Below are 23,657 nucleotides of genomic sequence, written 5' to 3' on the forward strand. Positions count from 1 at the left end.
TCCCAAAATTACAAATGTACTTAATATTGGTTTTCTGCTGAATTCTTGAACATATTCTGAGTTGGAGAATAATACAATTCCTTGAGTCTGAAAAGCTCCTTTCCACAAGCCAGCATGGGTTTAGAAAGCATCTCACATATGAAACTCAGTTTGCCCTTTTCTCACATGATATACTGTGGACCCTGGATGAGCAACAAGTAGATTCTGTATTTCTAGATTTCTGGAAAGCATTTGATATTGTGTCCCACTGGAGAGAGACTATTAATAAAGGTATAAGCATAGAGAATAGGTTCTCAAATATGTGAGTGGCTCAAAAGACTTCCTAAGTTGTAGACCCAGTACACTGTCCTCAATGGAAAGTGTCCATCAGAGACAGAGGAGTACTCCAGGGAAAAGTGGTAGAACTACTCTCATTCTCTAAATACATAAATGATCTGGCGGACAGGGCTAGCAGGAATCTGCGACTGTGTGCAAATGACACTGTGGTGCACAGGAAGGTGTCATTGTTGAGTAACTCTAGCGGGGTACAAGATGACTTGGATGAATTTCTAGTAGGTGTGCTAAATGAGTTTGCTTTCTATATGTAGAAAAATGTAAATTAATACAGGTGAGTAGCAGAAAAAGAACTCTCAATGTTCAAATGCAGCATTAGTAGTGTCGTATTTGACACACGTGTTGATTAAATATATAGGTGTAGTGCTGCAAAGTGATATGAAATAGGATCAGCATGTGAGGACAGTAGTGAAGGCGAATGGTCTGCTGTGGTTTATTGGGAGAATTTTGAGAAAGTGTAACTCATCTATAAATGAGACTGTGTATAGAATACTGGGGTGACCCATTCTTGAGTACTACTTGCATGTTTAGGATCTGCACCAGAGTTGATTAAAGGAAGACATCAGTGGTATTCAGAGGCTTGCTGCTAGAATTGTTACAGGTAGGTTCAATCAACACACAAATATTACTGAGATGCTTTGTGAACTCAAGTGGGAATCCCTGGAAGGAAGACAACTTTTTTTCTTTTCACAAAACACTGTTGATAAAATTTAGAGAAGCAGCATTAGAAGCTGCCTGCAGAGCTATCATACTACTGCCAATGTACAGTTTGCATAAGATCCACAAAGATAAGAGAAATTAGGGTTCTTATGGAGGCAAATATGCAGTCATATTTCCCTCACTCTATTTGCATGTGGAACAGAAAAGGGAATAACTAGTAGTGGCACAAAGACTTGCGGAGAGTGGGTGTAGATGCAGATGCTGTCAGTGTCCTACCTGCAGCCCTCTGCCTACTCCTCGTATACCATGTCCCATTTCTCCATATCTGCTATTCCAATGTATCTTCATTTCATTAATGGCTAGTTGTAGTGCTTGCTTTTCAGCAATAATCAAGTGTTCTTGATATTTGACAATGATCCTCTTTTTTTTTTTCTTCTTTTTCCTTTTTTTTTTTTTTTATCCCTAACATTTGTCACTTCTTTCATGCACCTTAGTAGAATAGTTGTAGTAATGCTCAGAGATGAAAGAAATAGACAAACTTGAATAAGAAACAAAATTATTAGTGAATTAGTCAGTTGCCACTGTTAGCCCATTTCATCTGCCTGTCTGGAATGTTTGTTGGTTTTCAGCTACTGGTAGAATGTATTTTTTTGTAGTACAGTTGTTGTTACAGTTTTATTTTTAGCTACAATAACACACAAGCTGACAGCGGGAACCTTGTGTTTTCGTGATAAAATAAAATGCTTATGTAACTATTAAAACAGCAGCAGCAAACAAAATAAGTGTTTTAACATGTCTAATGTTATAGTAAACAAGAAAACGGAATCGGAAGCCGTGACAGGCTGTGTAAAGTATGGTACATATAAAACTAACAGCAGGAAACTACTCTCGACAATACTAGAGATAGAATGGGTAAAAACCTACTAAAGGTAGCACATGAATGTTGCAGCTTGTATGGTTAAAACAAAAATAAAGACACTGTTTTTTGTACAATAATGATATGAAATTGTTATAATGTTATGTTAGAGAAGTACATTCTTAGTAACTGTACTGTTTTCTATGCACAGCTAGAAAGCGTTTCCAGAAACTTCTGCATTGTGTTGTGCCAGAGACAATTGTGCAGAAAGAACACATACAAACTGTTGTCATCTGGATGCTGAGGAGACACTTATATGAACCACCTAAAAAGTGTGTTGCTGTCCTCCAGTGGCTCATTGGTGAGTTTTTAAGGGGTAAATAGTATAATTTGTAGTTAATGATCTAAAAGATTTAATTATGAAACAGTTGGCTGATTCTATATAAACATTGGTGATGGGGGTTCACCTTTGGCCTTAGTTCATAAATTGAACTTACGTTCAGGAATCCACTCTGTTGTGGAACTCTAAACTTGGATCAACTGAACGAGATGATCTAAATTAGCATGAAACGCACTTTGCAACACCATTAAAATTAGCTATCAAAACAGTTATGGAGCTTTGGCTGCAGTTACTAACTGCATTTTAGTTTCACAGTATATATTATTGACATTGTCTTAGTGTAAAGATGGAGGAAAATAAGCAGAAACTAATCTACAGTTGAAAATGACTTATTCCTGGAAACTGTATTGAAACCATACAAAGTCGGCCAAAAAAAATAAAAAAAGACTGATGAAGTTACTATGGCCAACAAAGGAAAGATGTGCTAAGAAGTTGCCGTTAACTTTAACTCACAGGACATAGGGACAAATCATAACTAGAAAAATTTGAAAACTTGTTATGACAATGTAGAGAAAAGAACCAAGAAAGCATTCACACATGACAAGATATAATTGCAACCCTTTACAATTATAAGTGGCGTTCAAAAAGAAACAAGCTGGAGGCATAATTACAGAAACCAGTACCTGTATCTTAGAAGTATTGACGCTGGTTGTTGAGACACTTGTCCCACTGTGACACAAGGTGGTGAATGGCTGTCTCATAAAATTCCCAGGGCTGTGATGTTAACCAGTTCCGTATGTAAAGCTGGACGTCGTCGTCCGAGGTGAATCGTTTGCCCCTCAGAGCCTTTTTAATGTGACCAAAAATGGCCCCCTTTTGATTCACTTCCTGCAGCACGGGACAACGGTGAATGCCCAGCATTACTCTTAAACATTGACTACCCTTCGCCAAGCGATCAAATCGAAACAACTAGGCAGTCTCACCTGTGGGGTTATTCTGCTCCACGACAATGCAAAGCCTCATGTGGCCAACATTTTTGACGTCGGAGCTAGTTACAGTGGAGTGGCTGGCACACAATGGAAAGACTGATGTGAATTTTATACGGTGTGAGTAGGCTGCTTCCCTACGTACTTTCTCTGTGCTAGTCTTAAGATCAGCTGCTTTATACAATTGACCCTTAATAGTCGTGCCCTTTCTTTCTTTTGTTAAAAGTGAAGTTTCTGGACATAACATAACATAATGTTATTTAAATTTGCTGAATGTAAGCATCAGGCCAAATGTAAAGTAGTACTTTAATTGTTGTACTTTCTTCTGCTCTCCCCCGTGCAGATCCGGGGGTCGGAATAGGCCTGAGGTATTTCTGTCTATCGTAAGAGGCGACTAAAAGGAGTCTCACACTTTTCAGCCTTATCAGTTCAGGTCCCATTTTATGGTTTGACCTACCACTTTCCATATTATACAGAAGTGCGGGCCATATGGGGAAGGATGCCTTACATGGTGCACGAGTTATCCACAGTGCCCTCAGATTCAATCTCCTGAACCTCTTGTCGTCACGGCTTTGCATCTCCACCTGCAATTCAACTATATGGGCGAGGACTCTTTCCGGCATATGTCACCGTCTTCCTTTGTCTCCTGTCCTCTTTTGCTCCCATAACAATATTGGATTTCCCTGTGGCCAATATCCAGCACGGTAGCCAGTCCATTGTAGTGGAGCCGTCGTGTACCCATTTGGTGGTAGCCCCCTGTCAACGCAGGGCTGGCACTGCTGATGCCTGAGCTGTAAACTCCCCACATATGCCAAGGAGTAGATGCCTGTCTTCCTGGGGCATCAGGACTCCCGCCAATGGCCATCGTGCCATATGGCCTTCGCTGTGGCTGTGTGGTGCCCATGGGGAGAGCCCCTGACCAGAGTGGGCGGTGGCATAGGGTGGATGACCCGCAATGTAGCGGACTAAGTCATCTCTTGCTGGTGACCGTACAGTGCCAGCAGTCTCTAAGAAGGGCAAAATTGATTACAATGCTGACAGGTATGATCCTAAATCATTTCTCTCCCTTGCTACACTATGGGAGGAACGTAGGGCTACAGAAAGAAGAGAGCCATTTTCGCCTCAGTATTTAGTCTGTTGCAGAATACGTGGGGACTCCTTTCTACCTACGAAGCCTCAATTTTTTGTCGAACGTCTTGAGGATAAGTTTGGGGAGTGACAGCGCTGTCCAAGATGAGAAGTGGTGCAGTCTTGATTCAGACAGCATCCCCAGCCCAGTCCCGGGTGTTACTCACTTGTAACCGGCTGAGTGATATTTCTGTTTCTGTCAATCCCCTTAAAAGCCTCAACATGGTCCAGGGGATTATTTTCCCTCACGACCTCCTGTTACAGTCTGACTACAAGCTCCACGCCGATCTAGAACAGTGGGGTGTACATTTCATCCGGTGTGTTTACAGGTGATCCAAAGACAACAGGGTTGCTACTGGTGCCTTCATCTTGGCCTTTGAGGGTGATTTAATGAAAAGGCCGAGGTGACGGTTTACTGTTGTGACGTTAAACCGTACGTCCCTCCCCCTATGTGGTGCTTTAAGTGCTGGAAATTTGGGCACACATCTTCCGCTGCACTTGCAGTGCCACATACCGAGACTGCGGACATCCACTGCATTCAGATACTCCGTGTGCACCTCCTTTCGCTTGTATTAACTGTGGAGAGAAGCACTCCCTGCTCACCAGACTGCGCAGTACTCCAAAAGGAGTGGAAAATCGTGGAGTAAAAGACCCTGAACTGGTTGACTTACCGAGAGCTCAACTTAAGTTTGAACGATTACACTCCGTTCGGTTGACATCTACATATGCTGCAGCTACATTACTGTTGCTGTCACACAAATACCAGTCGTGCCACATTCTGTGCCACAAACAGTGGGCCGTCCGGGCCACCGGAATACGTCTGCCCCTCGTGGTAGGGGGAAAATCTCCTTCTGTTCTCGCAGGGTACCTACTTTGGGAGCAAGGCCGCCCCCCTCCCTCCCCCAAATGCAGGGGACATAAGTCTTCTGCCCCCAGCCGGAGAAGCGACAGCCTCCTCCGGCTCCTCTCGTGTGGGACCCTCTCTCCCGAGGTCTCCACTAATGCCACAGCAGATACTCGCCAGTGGCAGCCGAAAGCTGCTAGTAGAAGAGCTTCACGATCTTCCTCCGTGCCCGAAGCTACTTTGAAGAAGTGCTCCCGGTAGGCCCGTAAAGAGAAGTGAGAGGGTAAGCAAACAAAGAAGTCTGCTGAGAAAAAGGACCCTCCGGTGCCCTCAGCAGCACCACCACTCCCTATCAGTTCTGCATCTGAGGATGAGGTGGAGATCTTAGCGTCCCTTGAGGACCTGCATCTCACTGATGCCTCATCCACAATAGGAATGGATACAAATACTCAGTCGGTGGCAGGAGGTGACCCTGAGGCATAACCTCCCTCCTTGCATGCTTCCTGCCTTCCCAGACTCGTGATAGCGTCATCCTCCAGTGGAATTGCTGTGGTTTTTTCCACCGTCTGGCTGAGCTACTGCAAATGTTGAGTTTTACAACTGCTTTCTGCATTGCCCTCCACGAAACCCGGTTCCCGGCAATGCGAACCGCTGCCGTCCGCGGCTATAGGGGATATCGCGAGAGCTAAGCGAATAGAATAGTGTCGGGTAGAGTTCGTGTCTGTCCTGAACACAGTATGCAGTGAACCCATGCCCCTTCAAATCCTTCTCGAAGCTGTGGCTGTCAGGATAAGGGCGACACAGGAAATAACTGTCTTCAATGTGTGCCTTCCTCCAGATGGTGCAGTCCACCTGAACACATTGGCTGCTCTGATTCATCAACTCCCTAAACCTTTCCTACTTTTGGGAGATTTTGATGTCCATAACCCCTCGTGGGGTGGCACCGTGCTTACTGGCCGAGGTAGAGATGTCGAAACCTTACTGTCTCGACTCGACCTCTGCCTCTTAAATATTGGAGCCACCGTACATTCGGTGTGGTTCGTGGCACTTACTCGGCCATTGATTTATTCCTCTGCAGCCCAGGACTTCTCCCATCTGTCCACTGGAGAGCCCGTGATGATTTTCCCATCTTCCTATCACTCCCCCAGCACCATCCCCCTGGACATCTTCCAAGATGGGCTTTAAGCGAGGCAGACTGGGAAGTTTTCACCTCTGCTGTCACCGCTGAATCTCCCCCACGTGGTACCGTCGGTGTGGTTACTAGAATGGTTGTTTCTGTGGCAGGAAACACGATCCCTCATTCTTTCAGGGGCCCGTGGCGAATTTCAGTACCTCGGTGGTTTCTGGAGATTGCCGAGGCCGTCAAAGAGTGTCGGCGAGCTCTACGGCGACATAAATGACACCCTTTCCTCGAGGACCTAGGAGCTTTTAAACGACTCCGTGCCCGCGTACATCGGCTTATATAAAGATGGAAACGGGAGTGTCGGGAGAGGTATGTCTCGACTGTTGGGTGCTATACGTCACCTTCCCCTGTTTGGACAAAGATCAGACGTGTTTGTGGGTACCAGAAACTGGAGCTGTCACTGGGATTAATATCGATGGCGTGTTATCTACCGACGCAAACGAAATTGCCGAACACTTTGCTGAGCACTGTGCTCGGGCCTCTGCGTCAGAGAATTATCCCCCAGCCTAATATAATGCTCCATTTACAGAGTGAGAGCTCCTCAGTGCCCTTGCACATTACTCTGACACAGCTCCTGGGCCAGATCGGATCCACAGTCAGATCGTCAAATATCTCTCGTCCGACTACGAGCGACATCTCCTCGTCATTTTCAGTCTGGTGCAGTGGTGTCTTTCCATCACAATGGCAGGAGAGCACCATCATTCTAGTGCTCAGACCCAGCAGATGTGGATAGCTATCGGCCCATCGGCCTCGCCAATGTTCTTTGTAAGCTGTTAGAATGTATGGGTCTTGGAGTCGTGTGGCCTACTGGCTCCGTGCCAGGGCAGTTTCCGCCAGGGGCACTCCGCCACCGATAACCTAATTTCCCTCAAGTCTGCCATCTGAACAGCGTTTTCCAGACGCAGACACCTGGTTGCCGTGTTTTTTGATTTACGAAAAGCTTACATAACCTGGTGACATCATATCTTTGCCACATTATATGATTGGGGTCTTTAGGGCCTGCTCCTGATTTTTATCCAAAATTTCCTATTGCTCCATACCTTCTGTGTCCAAGTTGGTGCCTCCCATAGTTCCCCCCATATACAGGAGAATGGGGTCCCGCAGGGCTCTGTATTGAGTGTATCTCTACTTTTAGTGGCTATTAATGGTCTAGCAGCAGCTGTCGAGCCATCCGTCTCACCTTCTCTGTATGTAGATGTACTGCTCCTCCAGGACTGATGTTGCTGAGTGGCCCCTACAGGGAGCCATCCACAAGGTGCTGTCATGGCCTCTAGCTCGCAGCTTCCAGTTTTCAGCCGCGAAGTTGTGTGTCGTGCACTTCTGTCGGTGTCGTACCATTCGTCCGGAACCAGAACTTTACCTTAATGATGATCCCTCACTGTAGTGGAGACATTTTGATTCTTAGGACTGGTTTTTGACGTCCAATTGATGTGGATTCCTCATCTTAGTCAGCTGAAGCGGAAGTACTGGCAGCACCTCAATGCCCTCCACTGCCTGAGCAGCACAAACTGGGAAGCAGATCGCTCTATGCTGCTGCAGCTCTACAGAGCCCTTGTTCAATCCCGCCTTCACCGTGGGAGTCTGGTTTATGGTGCGGCAGTGCCCTCAGCGTTGCATTTATTCGATCCAGTGCACCACTGTGGTGTTCGACTGGCAGTGGGAGCTTTTCAGGCAAGTCCTGTGACCAGCGTCCTGGTAGAGGCCGGAGTCCCTTCATTGAAGGTTAGGCATGCACAACTGCTCACCTGTTATGTTGCACACATTTGCAGTTCTCCTGAGCATCCGAATTACCGTCCCCTTTTCCCACCCGTGGCTGTTCATCTCCCGCATCTCTGGCCCAGGTCAGGGCTTACACTTGTGGTTGACATCCCATATCTTCGTCGGATGTGCAGTCCTTGCGTTTGCCACCTATATTTGAGGTCCATTCATGTACACCTCCGTGGTGTACACCTAGACCGAAGCTTCACCTCGACCTTTCATATCATCCTAAGGACTCCGCGGCTCTCCACTGTCACTTCCTCTCATTTCTTGACATGTACCGGGGCCATAGCTCGATGGCTGATGGTCGTGTTGGCTTTGCGTATGTTCATGGAGGACATATTGAACAGCACTCCTTGCCAAATGACTGCAGTGTTTTCACAGCAGAGCTGGCAGCCATTTCTTGTGCTCTCGAGTGCATCCTCTCGTGCCCTGGCGAGTCGTTTATTCTCTGTACTGACTTCTTGAGCAGCCTACAAGCTATTGACCAGTGGTACCCCAGCCATCCTTTGGTAGCAACCATCCAGCAGTCCATCTAAGCCCTGGAACAATCCAGTCGTTCTGTGGTATTTGTATGACCCCAGCCATGTCAGAATCCCAAGAAATGAACTTGCCAACAGACTGGCCAAACAGGCTACATGGAAACGGCTCCTGGAGATCGGCATCCCCACAACTGACCTGCGATCATTATTACGCCGCAAGGTTTTTCAGCTGTGGGAGACGGAATGGCATAATCTCAGTATGCATAACAAACTGCGTACCATTAAAGAGACTACAAATGTGTGGAAGTCCTCTATGCGGGCATCTTGTAGGGCCTCTGTGCTTTTCTGCCAGCTCCGCAATGGCCATACGTGGTTGATGCACGGTTACCTTCTCGGTCACGAGGACCCACCTCGATGTCATTAAGAGTGGGCATTTAGTCTTCTCTCCGAGGCCACTCCGCTCCCTCTATTTTAACTCTGTCGCACTTTCTTTGCATTTGTTTGTCTTGGTGGTTGTCTTTTCACTACACATGTTAATCTTGCCTTGTCTTTTTGGGGTGAACATTTTAATGTGTTGGAGTGGCTGGCTAATCCTCTTTTATTGTTGTGATCGGTCAGCACAGACCATCTGCTCTATGGTTTTAATACCTTCTTCTACTTTTCCTTGTGGTATATGTTTTCCCCGTTTCTTTCTTTCTTTTTTTCTTTCCATTCCATTCGTTTTCTTTGTAGGTGTAGTTCCCCATTCCTTTCCCCCCCCTTTTACTTTCTCAAACATACTTTGGGTGTTTTTGTATGTTTAGCCTTGCTTGCATCAGGAAAAGGGACTGATGACCTTGTAGTTCGGTCCCTTTATACCCCAAACCAACCAACTTTTTGCCCTCTACTGCACAATATTGTCAGTGATTTTGTGTAAAATGGCATAAAGTGTTTTCAGCACAAGTCACACACACACACACACACACACACACACACACACACACACACACACACACTAGCAGCTGAAGCCATACTGCGAGCAGCTGGGCATTATGGGAGAGGCAACTGGGTGGGGGCAAGGAGGAGGCTGAGGTGGGGAGGAGGATGGATAGCAGGGTAGGGGTGGGAGATGGTAAAGTGCTGCTGGGAGCATGCAGGGACGATGTGGAGAGGGGGGCAGCTAGGTGCTTTCAGGAAGTTAGATGGAGGGTGGGGGGGTTAGTGCAAAAGGAGAGAAGTAAAAAGACTGGGTGCATTGGTGGAACAGAAATGTGTAGTGCTGGAATGGGAACAGGGAAGGAGCTGGATGGGTAAGGGCAATGACTAACAAAGGTAGAGACCAGGAGGTTTATGCAAACATAGGATATAATGCATGGAGAGTTCCCACCTACACAGTTCAGAAAAGCTGGTATTGGTGGGAAGGATCCAGATGGCACAGGCTGTGAAACAGTGTGGCGTCGTGTTGGGCAGTGTGTTCAGCAACAGGGTGGTCCAGTTGTTTCGTGTCCACAGTTTGTGGTGGCCATTCATGTGGACAGACAGTTTTTTGTTTGTCGTGCACACATGGAACCAACAGGCTTTCTGTCCACATGAATGGCCACCGGCAAACTGTAGAAAAGAAACAACTGGATCATCCTGCTACTGAGTACGCCACCCAACATGATGTCCTTCATTTCAATGAGTGCTTCGCAGCCTGTGCCAGCTGGATCCTTCACACCACTACCAGCTTCTCTGAATTGCGCAGCTGGGAACTCTCCCTGCAATATACCCTATGTTTCCTTAACCCTCCTGGTCTCAACCTTCGTTAGTCATTGTCCTTACCCATCTAGCCCCTTCCCTGTTCCCATTCCAACACTACACAGCCCTCTATTCCACCAACGCATCCAGTCTTTTTATTTCTCTCCTTTCCACTAACTCTCCCCTGCTCTCTCCCCCTGCCCTCCGTCTAGCCTCTCGACAGCACCTAGTTGCCCCACTCTCCACCTCCTCCCAGCAGCACTTTACCATCCCCCATCCTTATTCTACTTTTATTAGGTGGAGAAAGGCCACTGCTTAATTTTACAAAAAAATAAACTTTCTTCGAAAACAAAAGGCTTCATCTCCTACAAAAATTTTATAACAAGCCAAAGAATATGCCACCTTATGGAATTGAAATATTAACAACTGAAATGAATTTATGTTCCTTTGTTGGGTTTCCTCTCGATGCTTTCCGGCGGATGTCGAGGAAGTAGACAGGCGCAGAGTCCGGGGTCGATGGCCGGCATTGCGAAGACTTGGCACCTGGACGTTGCGGCTGCGTTAAAGTATCTTCCGGGCAGCAGTCCGCGGCAGGTCGAAAGATGCCTGTTTCCCTTTCTTCTGGCTATTTAACACAGCAGCTCCAGTCTTCCTCCGCTGATTCTAGAGTGACGATTGGCGGCCATTGGCGATCCCTGACTGGTGGATGGTGATATCATAGTGACCATTCATGCCGGAAAAAGGCTTGTACATATGGGTAGTTCCCGGCTGATTGAATGTTTGGTGGGAACGCCTCTAGCGCCGGCTGGCGGAACGCGCCGGCACTAAGTTGCCCCCGCCGCTTAACTCTGCCACGGTAGCCGACCATTGCGTTTGTGTGACTGTGCGTGCCACAGCACTCCCCACCTTAGGCTCCTCCTTATCCCCACCTGGTGTAAATGGGTGGATGGGTGCATGCATGTGTGTTGCATTTGCACGAGTGTGTGCTTGTGTGTTGTTGTCGTTATTGTTGTTGTTGTTGTGGTCTTCAGTCCTGAGTCTGGTTTGATGCAGCTCTCCATGCTAATCTATCCTGTGCAAGCTCCTTCATCTCCCAGTACCTACTGCAACCTACATCCTTCTGAGTCTGCTTAGTGTATTCATCTCTTGGTCTCCCTCTACGATTTTTACCCTCCACGCTGCCCTCCAATGCTAAATTTGTGATCCCTTGATGCCTCAGGACATGTCCTACCAACCAATCCCTTCTTCTAGTCACGTTGTGCCACAAACTTCTCTTCTCCCCAATTTTGTTCACTACCTCCTCATTAGTTACATGATCTACCCACCTGATCTTCAACATTCTTCTGTAGCACCACATTTCAAAAGCTTCTATTCTCTTCTTGTCAAACTATTTATCGTCCATGTTTCACTTCCATACATTCCTACACCCCATAGAAATACTTTCAGATATGACTTCCTGACACTTAAATCTATACTCGATGTTAACAAATTTCTCTTCTTCAGAAACGCTTTCCTTGCCATTGCCAGTCTACATTTTATATCCTCTCTACTTCGACCATTATCAGTTACTTTTCTCCCCAAATAGCAGAACTCATTTACTACTTCAAGTGTCTCATTTCCTAAACTAATACCCTCAGCATCACTCAACTTAGACTACATTCCATTATCCTCGGTTTGCTTTTGTTGATGTCAGCTTATATTCTCCTTTCAAGACACTGTCCATTCCGTTCAACTGCTCTTCCAAGTCCTTTGATGTTTCTGACAGAATTACAATGTCATCGGCGAATCAAAAAGCTTTTATTTCTTCTCCATGGATTTTAATGCCTACTCCAAACTTTTCTTTTGTTTCCTTTACTGCGTGCTCAAGATGCAGATTGAATAACATTGGGGAGAGACTACAACCCTGTCTCACTCCCTTCCCTACCGCTGCTTCCCTTTCACGTCCCTCGACTCTTACAACTGCCATCTGGTTTCTGTACAAATTGTAAATACCTTTCGCTCCCTGTATTTTACCCCTGCCACCTTTAGAATTTGAAAGAGATTATTCCAGTCAACATTGTCAAAAGCATTTTCCTAAGTCTACAAATGCTAGAAACGTAGGTTTGCCTTTCCTTAATCTTTCTTGTAAGATAAGTCGTAAGGTCAGTATTGCCTCACATGTTCCAATATTTCTACGAAATCCAAACTGATCTTCCCCGAGGTCGGCTTCTACCAGTTTTTCCATTTGTCTGTAAAGAATTCGCGTTAGTATTTTGCATCCGTGACTTATTAAACTGATAGTTCTAATGGAATGTTGTCTACTACCGGGGCCTTGTTTCTACATCTACATCCATACTCCGCAAGCCACCTGACGGTGCGTGGCGGAGCGTTCCCTGAGTACCTCTATCGGTTCTCCCTTCTATTCCAGTCTCGTATTGTTCGTGGAAAGAAGGATTGTCGGTATGACTCTGTGTGGGCTCTAATCTCTCTGATTTTATCCTCATGGGCTGTTCGCAAGATATACGTAGGAGGGAGCAATATACTGCTTGACTCTTCGGTGAAGGTATGTTCTCGAAACATTGACAAAAGCCCGTACCGAGCTACTGAGCGTCTCTCCTGCAGAGTCTTCCACTGGAGTTTATCTATCATCTCCGTAACGCTTTCACAATTACTAAATGATCCTGTAACGAAGCGCGCTGCTCTCCGTTGGATCTTCTCTCTCTCTTCTATCAACCCTATCTGGTACGGATCCCACACTGCTGAGCAGTATTCAAGCAGTGGGCAAACAAGCGTACTGTAACCTACTTCCTTTGTTTTCGGATTGCATTTCCTTAGGATTCTTCCAATGAACCTGTCTGGCATCTGCTTTACCGACGAGCAACATTATATGATCATTCCATTTTAAGTCACTCCTAATGCGTACTCCCAGATAATTTATGGTATTAACTGCTTTCAGTTGCTGACCTGCTATTTTGTAGCTAAATGATAAGGGATCTATCTTTCTATGTATTCGCAGCACATTACACTTGTCTACATTGAGATTCAATTGCCATTCCCTGCACCATGTGTCAATTCGCTGCAGATCGTCCTGTATTTCAGTACATTTTTCCGTTGTTACAACCTCTCGATACACCACAGCATCATCTGCAAAAAGCGTCGGTGAACTTCCGATGTCATCCACCAAGTCATTTATGTATATTGTGAATAGCAATGGTCCTATAACCCTTCCCATGCGGCTCACCTGAAATCACTCGTACTTCGGAAGACTTCTCTCCATTGAGAATGACTTGCTGCGTTCTGTTATCTAGGAACTCCTCAATCCAATCACACAATTGGTCTGATAGTCCATATGCTCTTACTTTGTTCATTAAACGACTGTGGGGAACCTTATTGAACGCCTTGCGGAAGTCAAGAAACACGGCATCTACCTGTGAACCCGTGTCTATGGCCCTCTGAGTCTCTTGGACGAATAGCGCGAGCTGCGTTTCACACGACCGTCCTTTTCGAAACCCATGCTGATTCCTACAGAGCAGATTTTTAGTCTCCAGAAAAGTCATTATACTCTAACATAATACTTGTTCCAAAACTCTACAACTGATCGACGTTAGAGATATAGGTCTATAGTTCTGCACATCTGTTCGATGTCCCTTCTTGAAAACGGGGATGACCTGTGCCCTTTTCCAATCCTTCGGAACGCTACGCTCTTCTAGAGACCTACGGTACACCGCTGCAAGAAGGGGGGGCAAGTTCCTTCGCGTACTCTGTGTAAAATTGAACTGGTATCCCATCAGGTCCAGAGGCCTTTCCTCTTTTGAGCGATTTTAATTGTTTCTCTATCCCTCTGTCGTCAATTTCGATATCTACCATTTTGTCATCTGTGCGACAATCTAGAGAAGGAACTACAGTGCAGTCTTCCTCTGTGAAACAGCTTTGGAAAAAGACATTTAGTATTTCGGCCTTCAGTCTGTCATCCTCTGTTTCAGTACCATTTTGGTCACAGTGTCTGGACATTTTGTTTTGATCCACCTACCGCTTTGACATAAGACCAAAATTCCTTAGGATTTTCTGCCAAGTCAGTACATAGAACTTCACTTTCGAATTCATTGAATGCCTCTCACATAGCCCTCCTCACACTACATTTCGCTTCGCGTAGTTTTTGTTTGTCTGCAAGGCTTTGGCTATGTTTATGTTTGCTGTGAAGTTCCCTTTGCTTCCGCAGCAGTTTCCTAACTCTGTTGTTGTACCACGGTGGCTCTTTCCCATCTCTTACAATCTTGCTTGGCACATACTCATCTAACGCATATTGTACGATGGTTTTGAACTTTGTCCACTGATCCTCAAAACTATCTGTACATGAGACAAAACTTTTGTGTTGAGCCGTCAGGTCTCTGTAATCTGCTTTTTGTCACTTTTGCTAAACAGAAAAATCTTCCTACCTTTTTTAATATTTCTATTTACGGCTGAAGTCATCGATGCCGTAACCGCTTTATGATCGCTGATTGCCTGTTCTGCGTTAACTGTTTCAAACAGTTCGGGACTGTTTGCCACCAGAAGGTCTAATATGTTATCGCCATGAGTCGGTTCTCTGTGTAACTGCTCAAGGTAGTTTTCAGATAAAGCACTTAAAAAAATTTCACTTGATTCTTTGTCCCTGCCACCCGTTATGAACGTCTGAGTCTCCCAGTCTATATCCGGCAAATTAAAATCTCCACCCAGAACTATAACATGGTGGGGAAATCTACTCGAAATATTTTCCAAATTATCCTTCAGGTGCTCAGCCACAACAGCTGCTGAGCCTGGGGGCCTATAGAGACATCCAATTACCATGTCTGAGCCTGCTTTAACCGTGACCTTCACCCAAATCATTTCACATTTCGGATCTCCGTCAATTTCCTTCGATACAATTGCACTTCTTATTGCTATAAACACGCCTCCCCCTTCACTGTCCAGCCTGTCTCTGCGGTTGTTGTTGTTGTGGTCTTCAGTCCTGAGACTGGTTTGATGCAGCTCTCCATGCTACTCTATCCTGTGCAAGCTTCTTCATCTCCCAGTACCTACTGCAACCTACATCCTTCTGAATCTGCTTAGTGTATTGATCTCTTGGTCTCCCTCTACGATTTTTACCCTCCACGCTGCCCTCCAATGCTAAATTTGTGATCCCTCGATGCCTCAGAACATGTCCTACCAACCGATCCCTTCTTCTAGTCAAGTTGTGCCACAAACTTCTCTTCTCCCCAATCCTATTCAATACCTCCTCATTAGTTACGTGATCTACCCACCTTATCTTCAGCATTCTTCTGTAGCACCACATTTCGAAAGCTTCTATTCTCTTCTTGTCCAAACTAGTTATCGTCCATGTCTCACTTCCATACATGGCTACACTCCATACAAATACTTTCAGAAACGACTTCCTGACACCTAAATCTATATTCGATGTTAACAAATTTCTCTTCTTGAGAAACGCTTTCCTTGCCATTGCCAGTCTACATTTTATATCCTCTCTACTTCGACCATCATCGGTTATTTTGCTCCCCAAATAGCAAAACTCCTTTACTACTTTAAGTGTCTCATTTCCTAATCTAATACCCTCAACATCATCCGACTTAATTCGACTACATTCCATTATCCTCGTTTTGCTTTTGTTGATGTTCATCTTATATCCTCTTTTCAAGACACTGTCCATTCCGTTCAACTGCTCTTCCAAGTCCTTTGCTGTCTCTGACAGAATTACAATGTCATCGGCGAACCTCAAAGTTTTTACTTCTTCTCCATGAATTTTAATACCTACTCCGAATTTTTCTTTTGTTTCCTTTACTGCTTGCTCAATATACAGATTGAATAACATCGGGGAGAGGCTACAACCCTGTCTCACTCCTTTCCCAACCACTGCTTCCCTTTCATGTCCCTCGACTCTTATAACTGCCATCTGGTTTCTGTACAAATTGTAAATAGCCTTTCGCTCCCTGTATTTTACCCCTGCCACCTTCAGAATTTGAAAGAGAGTATTCCAGTCAACATTGTCAAAAGCTTTCTCTAAGTCTACAAATGCTAGAAACGTAGGTTTGCCTTTTCTTAATCTTTCTTCCAAGATAAGTCGTAAGGTCAGTATTGCCTCACGTGTTCCAACATTTCTACGGAATCCAAACTGATCTTCCCCGAGGTCGGCTTCTACCAGTTTTTCCATTCGTCTGTAAAGAATTCGCGTTAGTATTTTGCAGCTGTGACTTATTAAACTGATAGTTCGGTAACTTTCACATCTGTCAACACCTGCTTTCTTTGGGATTGGAATTATTATATTCTTCTTGAAGTCTGAGGGTATTTCGCCTGTCTCATACATCGTGCTCACCAGATGGTAGAGTTTTGTCATGACTGGCTCTCCTGAGGCCATCAGTAGTTCTAATGGAATGTTGTCTACTCCCGGGGCCTTGTTTTGACTCAGGTCTTTCAGTGCTCTGTCAAACTCTTCACGCAGTATCTTATCTCCCATTTCATCTTCATCTACATCCTCTTCCATTTCCATAATATTGTCCTCAAGTACATCACCCTTGTATAGACCCTCTATATACTCCTTCCACCTTTCTGCTTTCCCTTCTTTGCTTAGAACTGGGTTTCTATCTGAGCTCTTGATGTTCATGCAAGTGGTTCTCTTATCTCCAAAGGTCTCTTTAATTTTCCTGTAGGCAGTATCTATCTTACCCCTAGTGAGACAAGCCTCTACATCCTTACATTTGTCCTCTAGCCATCCCTGCTTAGCCATTTTGCACTTCCTGTCGATTTCATTTTTGAGACGTTTGTATTCCTTTTTGCCTGCTTCATTTACTGCATTTTTATATTTTCTCCTTTCATCAATTAAATTCAATATTTCTTCTGTTACCCAAGGATTTCTATTAGCCCGTGTCTTTTTACCTACTTGATCCTCTGCTGCCTTCACCACTTCGTCCCTCAGAGCTACCCATTCTTCTTCTACTGTATTTCTTTCCCCCATTCCTGTCAATTGTTCCCTAATGCTCTCCCTGAAACTCTGTACAACCTCTGGTTCTTTCAGTTTATCCAGGTCCCATCTCATTAAATTCCCACCTTTTTGCAGTTTCTTCAGTTTCAATCTGCAGTTCATAACCAAAAGATTGTGGTCAGAGTCCACATCTGCCCCTGGAAATGTCTTACAATTTAAAACCTGGTTCCTAAATCTCTGTCTTACCATTATATAATCTATCTGAAACCTGTCAGTATCTCCAGGCTTCTTCCATGTATACAGCCTCCTTTCATGATTCTTGAACCAAGTGTTAGCTATGATTAATTTATGCTCTGTGCAAAATTCTACAAGGCGGCTTCCTCTTTCATTCCTTCCCCCCAATCCATATTCACCTACTATGTTCCCTTCTGTCCCTTTTCCTACTGACGAATTCCAGTCACCCATGACTATTAAATTTTCATCTCCCTTCACTACCTGAATAATTTCTTTTATCTCGTCATACATTTCATCTATTTCTTCATCATCTGCAGAGCTAGTTGGCATATAAACTTGTACTACTGTAGTAGGCATGGGCTTTGTGTCTATCTTGGCCACAATAATGCGTTCACTATGCTGTTCGTAGTAGCTAACCCGCACTCCTATTTTTTTATTCATTATTAAACCTACTCCTGCATTACCCCTATTTGATTTTGTATTTATAACCCTGTAATCACCTGACCAAAAGTCTTGTTCCTCCTGCCACCGAACTTCACTAATTCCCACTATATCTAACTTTAACCTATCCATCTCCCTTTTTAAATTTTCTAACCTACCTGCCCGATTAAGTGATCTGACATTCCACGCTCCGATCCGTAGAACGCCAGTTTTCTTTCTCCTGATAACGACGTCCTCTTGAGTAGTCCCCGCCCGGAGATCCGAATGGGGGACTATTTTACCTCCGGAATATTTTACCCAAGAGGACGCCATCATCATTTAATCATACAGTAGAGCTGCATGTCCTCGGGAAAAATTACGGCTGTAGTTTCCCCTTACTTTCAGCCGTTCACAGTACCAGCACAGCAAGGCCGTTTTGGTTAATGTTACAAGGCCAGATCAGTCAATCATCCAGACTGTTGCCCCTGCAACTACTGAAAAGGCTGCTGCCCCTCTTCAGGAACCACATGTTTGTCTGGTCTCTCAACAGATACCCCTCCGTTGTGGTTGCACCTACGGTACGGCCATCTGTATCGCTGAGGCACGCAAGCCTCCCCACCAACGGCAAGGTCCATGGTTCATGGGGGGTCTCTGCGGTATACATTCCAATCTGAGTTTAGGATTTCATTACTGTTTACGTCTGGTTTCAGCCAACTTTCTGTCCGTAGTACTATATGGGCATTGTGACCGTTTATTAATGAGAGCAGTTCTGGGACCTTTCTATAGACGCTCCTGCAGTTTACTGTTAGCACATTAATATTATTCCCTGTTGCATTTTGCCTACTCCTACCGTGCCGTGTCTCAGGAGGCATCTTGTCGGGCCTAGGGAGGGAATTATCTAAACTAAAAAACCCCCATGTGCACTCCACACGTACTCTGCTACCCTTGTAGCCGCTTCCGGTGTGTAGTGCATGCCTGACCTATTCAGGGTGACCCTACATATCTCCACCCGATAGCGGAAGTCGAGAAATTTGCACCCGAGATCTCCACAGAATCGTCTAAGCCTCTGGTTTAAGCCTTCCACTCGGCTCCAAACCAGAGGACCGCGATCGGTTCTGGGAACGATACTACAAATAGGTAGCTCTGATTCCACCCCACGAGCGAGGCTTTCCTCCGTCACCAATTCCGCCAACCGCTTGTACGAACTGAGGATGACCTCTGAACCCAGACGGCAGGAGTCATTGGTGCCAACATGAGCAACAATTTGCAGTCGGGTGCACCCAGTGCTCTCTATCGCCACCGGTAGGGTCTCCTCCACATCTCGGATGAGACCCCCTGGCAAGCAGACAGAGCGAACACTGGCCTTCTTCCCTGACCTTTCCGCTATTTCTCTAAGGGGCTCCATCACCCGCCTAACGTTGGAGCTCCCAATAACTAATAAACCCCTCCCCCGTGTGCCTGCTCGGACCTTGCTGAAGGAGCAGCCACATGTCCACTCACAGGCAGAGTGGGTGATGCCACACGGCCAGCCTCCACATTTACCCTCCGCCTCGTGCGCCGCTGAACGCTGCTGAACCCGCCACTCCCCTTGGGGAGAGGGTGGCACAACCGCGCCCGGTACCCGTGAAGATGTCTCAGCAGCAGGGACAGTGGGTGAAGCGTGTAACACCTGGAGTGTACCTTGCGAGACACCAGACTCCCCACTGCCGCTACACTCCGAGGCAGCAGCCTGAAGACGACTGACCGTGGCCATCAACACAGCTCAGCTGTTTGCAAACAGTGGCCAGCTCCTCCCGCATCCGTACACAGCAGTCACACATCCTATCCATCCTAAGGAATCAATTTACTGAAGAGAGTTAATCAACCTTTAACTAGACTGCTGATTCACTAAAGGCGGCTGTTTATTCGCTAAACTGTGGTTGCTAGCCACTTCTTGTAGAAAACAATAAAAATAGCACTATCTGTCTCTGGACTGTATTGAAAACAGACACTAGCACTATGGTTGACTAAAGGGACTCTCTCTGACTGTATTCAAAACAAACACTTGCGCACTGCTGACACACTGCTCGGCAGCGGAAGGAGACTACGCCATTTGACACTATTCAGGTACTAAAACGCGATGCTACAACTCTCAAATACTATAATACGCCCAAAATTTATGAATTAAACAATCCAAATACCAAAAGCACGCAAAGAAATTAAGAATTAAACTCTGTAACAAATAAGTAAGCTAGGGGTGTAAGACTTGCTGCTGCAGCTGCTTATCAAACGGCGACAGGGAGGTCAGGACTCAGTTCTTTCAGTGTTCTGTCAAACTCTTCACGCAGTATTATATCTCCCATTTCATCTTCATCTACATCCTCTTCAATTTCCTTAATATTGTCCTCAAGTACATCACCCTTGTATAGACCCTCTATATACTCCTTCCACCTTTCTGCTTTCCCTTCTTTGCTTAGAACTGGGTTTCCATCTGAGCTCTTGATACTCATACAAGTGGCTCTCTTTTCTCCAAAGGTAGGCAGTATCTATCTTACCCCTAGTGAGATAAGCCTCTACATCCTTACATTTGTCCTCTAACCATGCCTGCTTAGCCATTTTGCACTTTCTGTTGATCTCATTTTTGAGACGTTTGTATTCCTTTTTGCCTGCTTCATTTACTGCATTTTTATATTTTCTCCTTTCATGAATTAAATTCAATATTTCTTCTGTTACCCAAGGATTTCTACTAGCCCTCGTCTTTTTACCTACTTGTTCCTCTGCTGCCTTCACTACTTCATCCCTCAGAGCTACCCATTCGTCTTCTACTGTATTTCTTTCCCCAATTCCTGTCAATTGTTCCCATATGCTCTCCCTGAAACTCTGTACAACCTCTGGTTTAGTCAGTTTATCCAGGTCCCATCTCCTTAAATTCCCACCTTTTTGCAACTTCTTCAGTTTCAGTCTACAGTTCATAACCAATAGATTGTGGTCAGAGTCCACATCTGCCCCTGGAAATGTCCTACAATTTAAAACTTGGTTCCTAAATTTCTGTCTTACCATTATATAATCTATCTGATACCTTTCAGTATCTCCAGGATTCTTCCATGTATACAACCTTCTTTTATGATTCTTGAACCAAGTGTTAGCTATGATTAAGTTATGCTCTGTGCAAAATTCTAACAGACAGCTTCCTTTTTCATTTCTTAGCCCCAATCCATATTCACCTACTATGTTTCCTTCTCTCCTTTTTCCTACTCTCAAATTCCAGTCACCCACGACTATTAAATTTTCGTCTCCCTTCACTACCTGAATAATTTATTTTATCTCATCATACATTTCTTCAATTTCTTCGTCATCTGCAGAGCTAGTTGGCATATAAACTTGTACTACTGGAGTAGGCATGGGCTTCGTGTCTATCTTGGCCACTATAATACGTTCACTATGCTGTTTGTGGTAGCTTACCCGCACTCCTATTTTTTTATTCATTATTAAACCTACTCCTGCATTACCCCTACTCGATTTTGTATTTATAACCCTGTATTCACCTGACCAGAAGTCTTGTTCCTCCTGCCACCGAACTTCTCTAATTCCCACTATATCTAACTTGAACATATCCATTTCCCTTTTTAAATTTTCTAACCTACCTGCCCGATTAAGGGATCTGACATTCCACGCTCCGATCCGTAGAACGCCAGTTTTCTTCCTCCTGATAACGACGTCCTCTTTAGTAGTCCCCGTCCGGAGATCCGAATGGGGGACTATTTTACCTCCGGAATATTTTATCCAAGAGGACACCATCATCATTTAACCATACATTAAAGCTGCATGCCCTCGGGAAAAATTACGGCTGTAGTTTCCCCTTGCTTTCAGCCGTTCGCAGTACCACAACAGCAAGGCCATTTTGGTTAATGTTACAAGGCCAGATCAGTCAATCATCTAGACTGTTGCCCTTGCAACTACTAAAAAGGCTGCTGCCCTCATCAGGAACCACACGTTTGTTTGGCCTCTCAACATATACCCCTCTGTTGTGGTTGCACCTACAGTACGGCTATCTGTATTGTTGAGGCACGTAAGCCTCCCCACCAACGGCAAGGTCTATGGTCTATGGGGGAGGCTTGTGTGTATGTTGTCTAATTTTGACAAAAGCCTTGTTGGCCAAAAGGTGATTGTGTTAGAGTTTTTTGTTGTGCTTTTCTGCGACTCGTTATCTTTGGTATATGGTGAGTAGCAATTATCCTTTTCATTATATTGTTCATTCCGTCCTGGATTTTCCATTGTTTGTTTATTGGTTGGTTTGGTGTCGTCAGAGGATCATTGAAGAGTCTCAACAGGATGGAGACATCCATAAGGGTGTTTGTGATGTGGAGAAGGGCTACATTTCAATTCAGTTGGGAAAAGTGCTTCAGTTGTTGAAGGAAGATGAAGATTTCTTATTCGCCTTAAATTCAGACTGCAGAGATCTCGAAACCCTATATCAAGCCAAGGGGTGCATTTGGGAGTTAAGGAAAATTATCTGGCATGGAGCCTTTATGATGTGATCTCGGCGCAAACTCGAGAATTCTACCAGTTAAGGAATGCAACCTTCATGCAGCCTTTAAGAAATTGATATTGCGTTGGTTCATTCGGGTTTATGAGCCCATCCACATAATTTTTTGTAGGTTTGGGCCTCAAAAGTTAAAAGGTTAAGGCTGAAATCATCTAATCCAATTAGGAATGAAATTTTTGGGAGACATTCTGATAGGCTCTGGGAGTAATGTTAAGGGCAAAGAGGCCATGTGTGTGTTGGATGTTTGTGTACACAGATGTCACATTGATGATAACAGGAAAGATTTGTGATGGTAGGAGATGGGAATACATTGGAGCCATATCAATTTTATGTAGGATGGTGCACTTTAGATGAGTGCTTGGATACGATAGCCCTCCAGAGCTGATGTGATTTTCGTTTCAGCTGTGAAGTCTGTGACACTGGTATGTGCAATGTAGTTCGTAAGGCAGGAATAAGCAGATCTGTGGAAGTAAGGTTATGTAAAGAGGCTAGTTGCTCTCCTTTCAACCACAGGACTCATGTGGACCCTTCCATTCAGCACTAGGTTTGGGGAGCAGTGAAAGGCAACTCTCTGAAACCACACCGAAGCAGTCTTTCATTGCACATTTCTCTTGGAGTCAAACTCAACCTGGCCCCCTTCTTCCTCCCAATTATCTTACCCTTTTCTTTTCTTCTTAGCGCTCAATTTCTACTCCATTTATTTGTTCTACTTTTTATTATTTACTTTTATTTTTTTTCCCTCGCTATCTTCTTCTTCGTCTTCCTTCTCCTTCTTCCACTACTATAATACCTTTGCTTTTTCCGCTGTGGCACCCTCACTTCGTATTTGAGTTGGCACTGGCATAATACTCTCTGCTATAATATATTTCTCCTCCCAACCCATTTGATGTATTGTGTTTTACTTTTCTCTTCCAATTTTTCCTTATACCACAGGTATTGCATTTAACTTAGGTTGTGGTGGGGCTAGCTCTCTCTCTCCTTTTCCTGTGTCCCTCATTGTACCTCGGGCACTGATAACCTTGCTGTTGTGCGCCCTAAACCACTAATAATAATAATCATCATCATCATCATTATACCTCACTCTGAAAAATAACCTGTTGTGAAAGCTAGAAATACTCATTTTTTTATTGTTTTTAATAGTTGTGCTTACGGGAATAAAGACTGATTGGCCATCTGGCTATCACCTAATTTAACAAAAGAACATATTTTGCATGTGAAAGTTATTGCAATATGTCAATGCTATAAAATATTCACATATTAC

The 23,657-nt window shown here is 44.8% G+C and overlaps 1 long non-coding RNA gene across 1 annotated transcript in view; it reads left to right on the plus strand.

Moving 5' to 3' along the window:
- The window catches only part of LOC126092103 (uncharacterized), a 79,936-nt gene that overhangs the window by 32,769 nt on the left and 23,510 nt on the right, over positions 1-23,657 (plus strand). The window contains exon 3 of the long non-coding RNA XR_007521303.1: positions 2,061-2,210. This is a non-coding gene — a long non-coding RNA (uncharacterized LOC126092103). The remainder of the gene's footprint in view (positions 1-2,060; positions 2,211-23,657) is intronic.

This window comes from Schistocerca cancellata, chromosome 7 (genome assembly GCF_023864275.1).
Source record: "Schistocerca cancellata isolate TAMUIC-IGC-003103 chromosome 7, iqSchCanc2.1, whole genome shotgun sequence".
NCBI classification, from domain to species: Eukaryota; Metazoa; Arthropoda; class Insecta; order Orthoptera; family Acrididae; genus Schistocerca; species Schistocerca cancellata.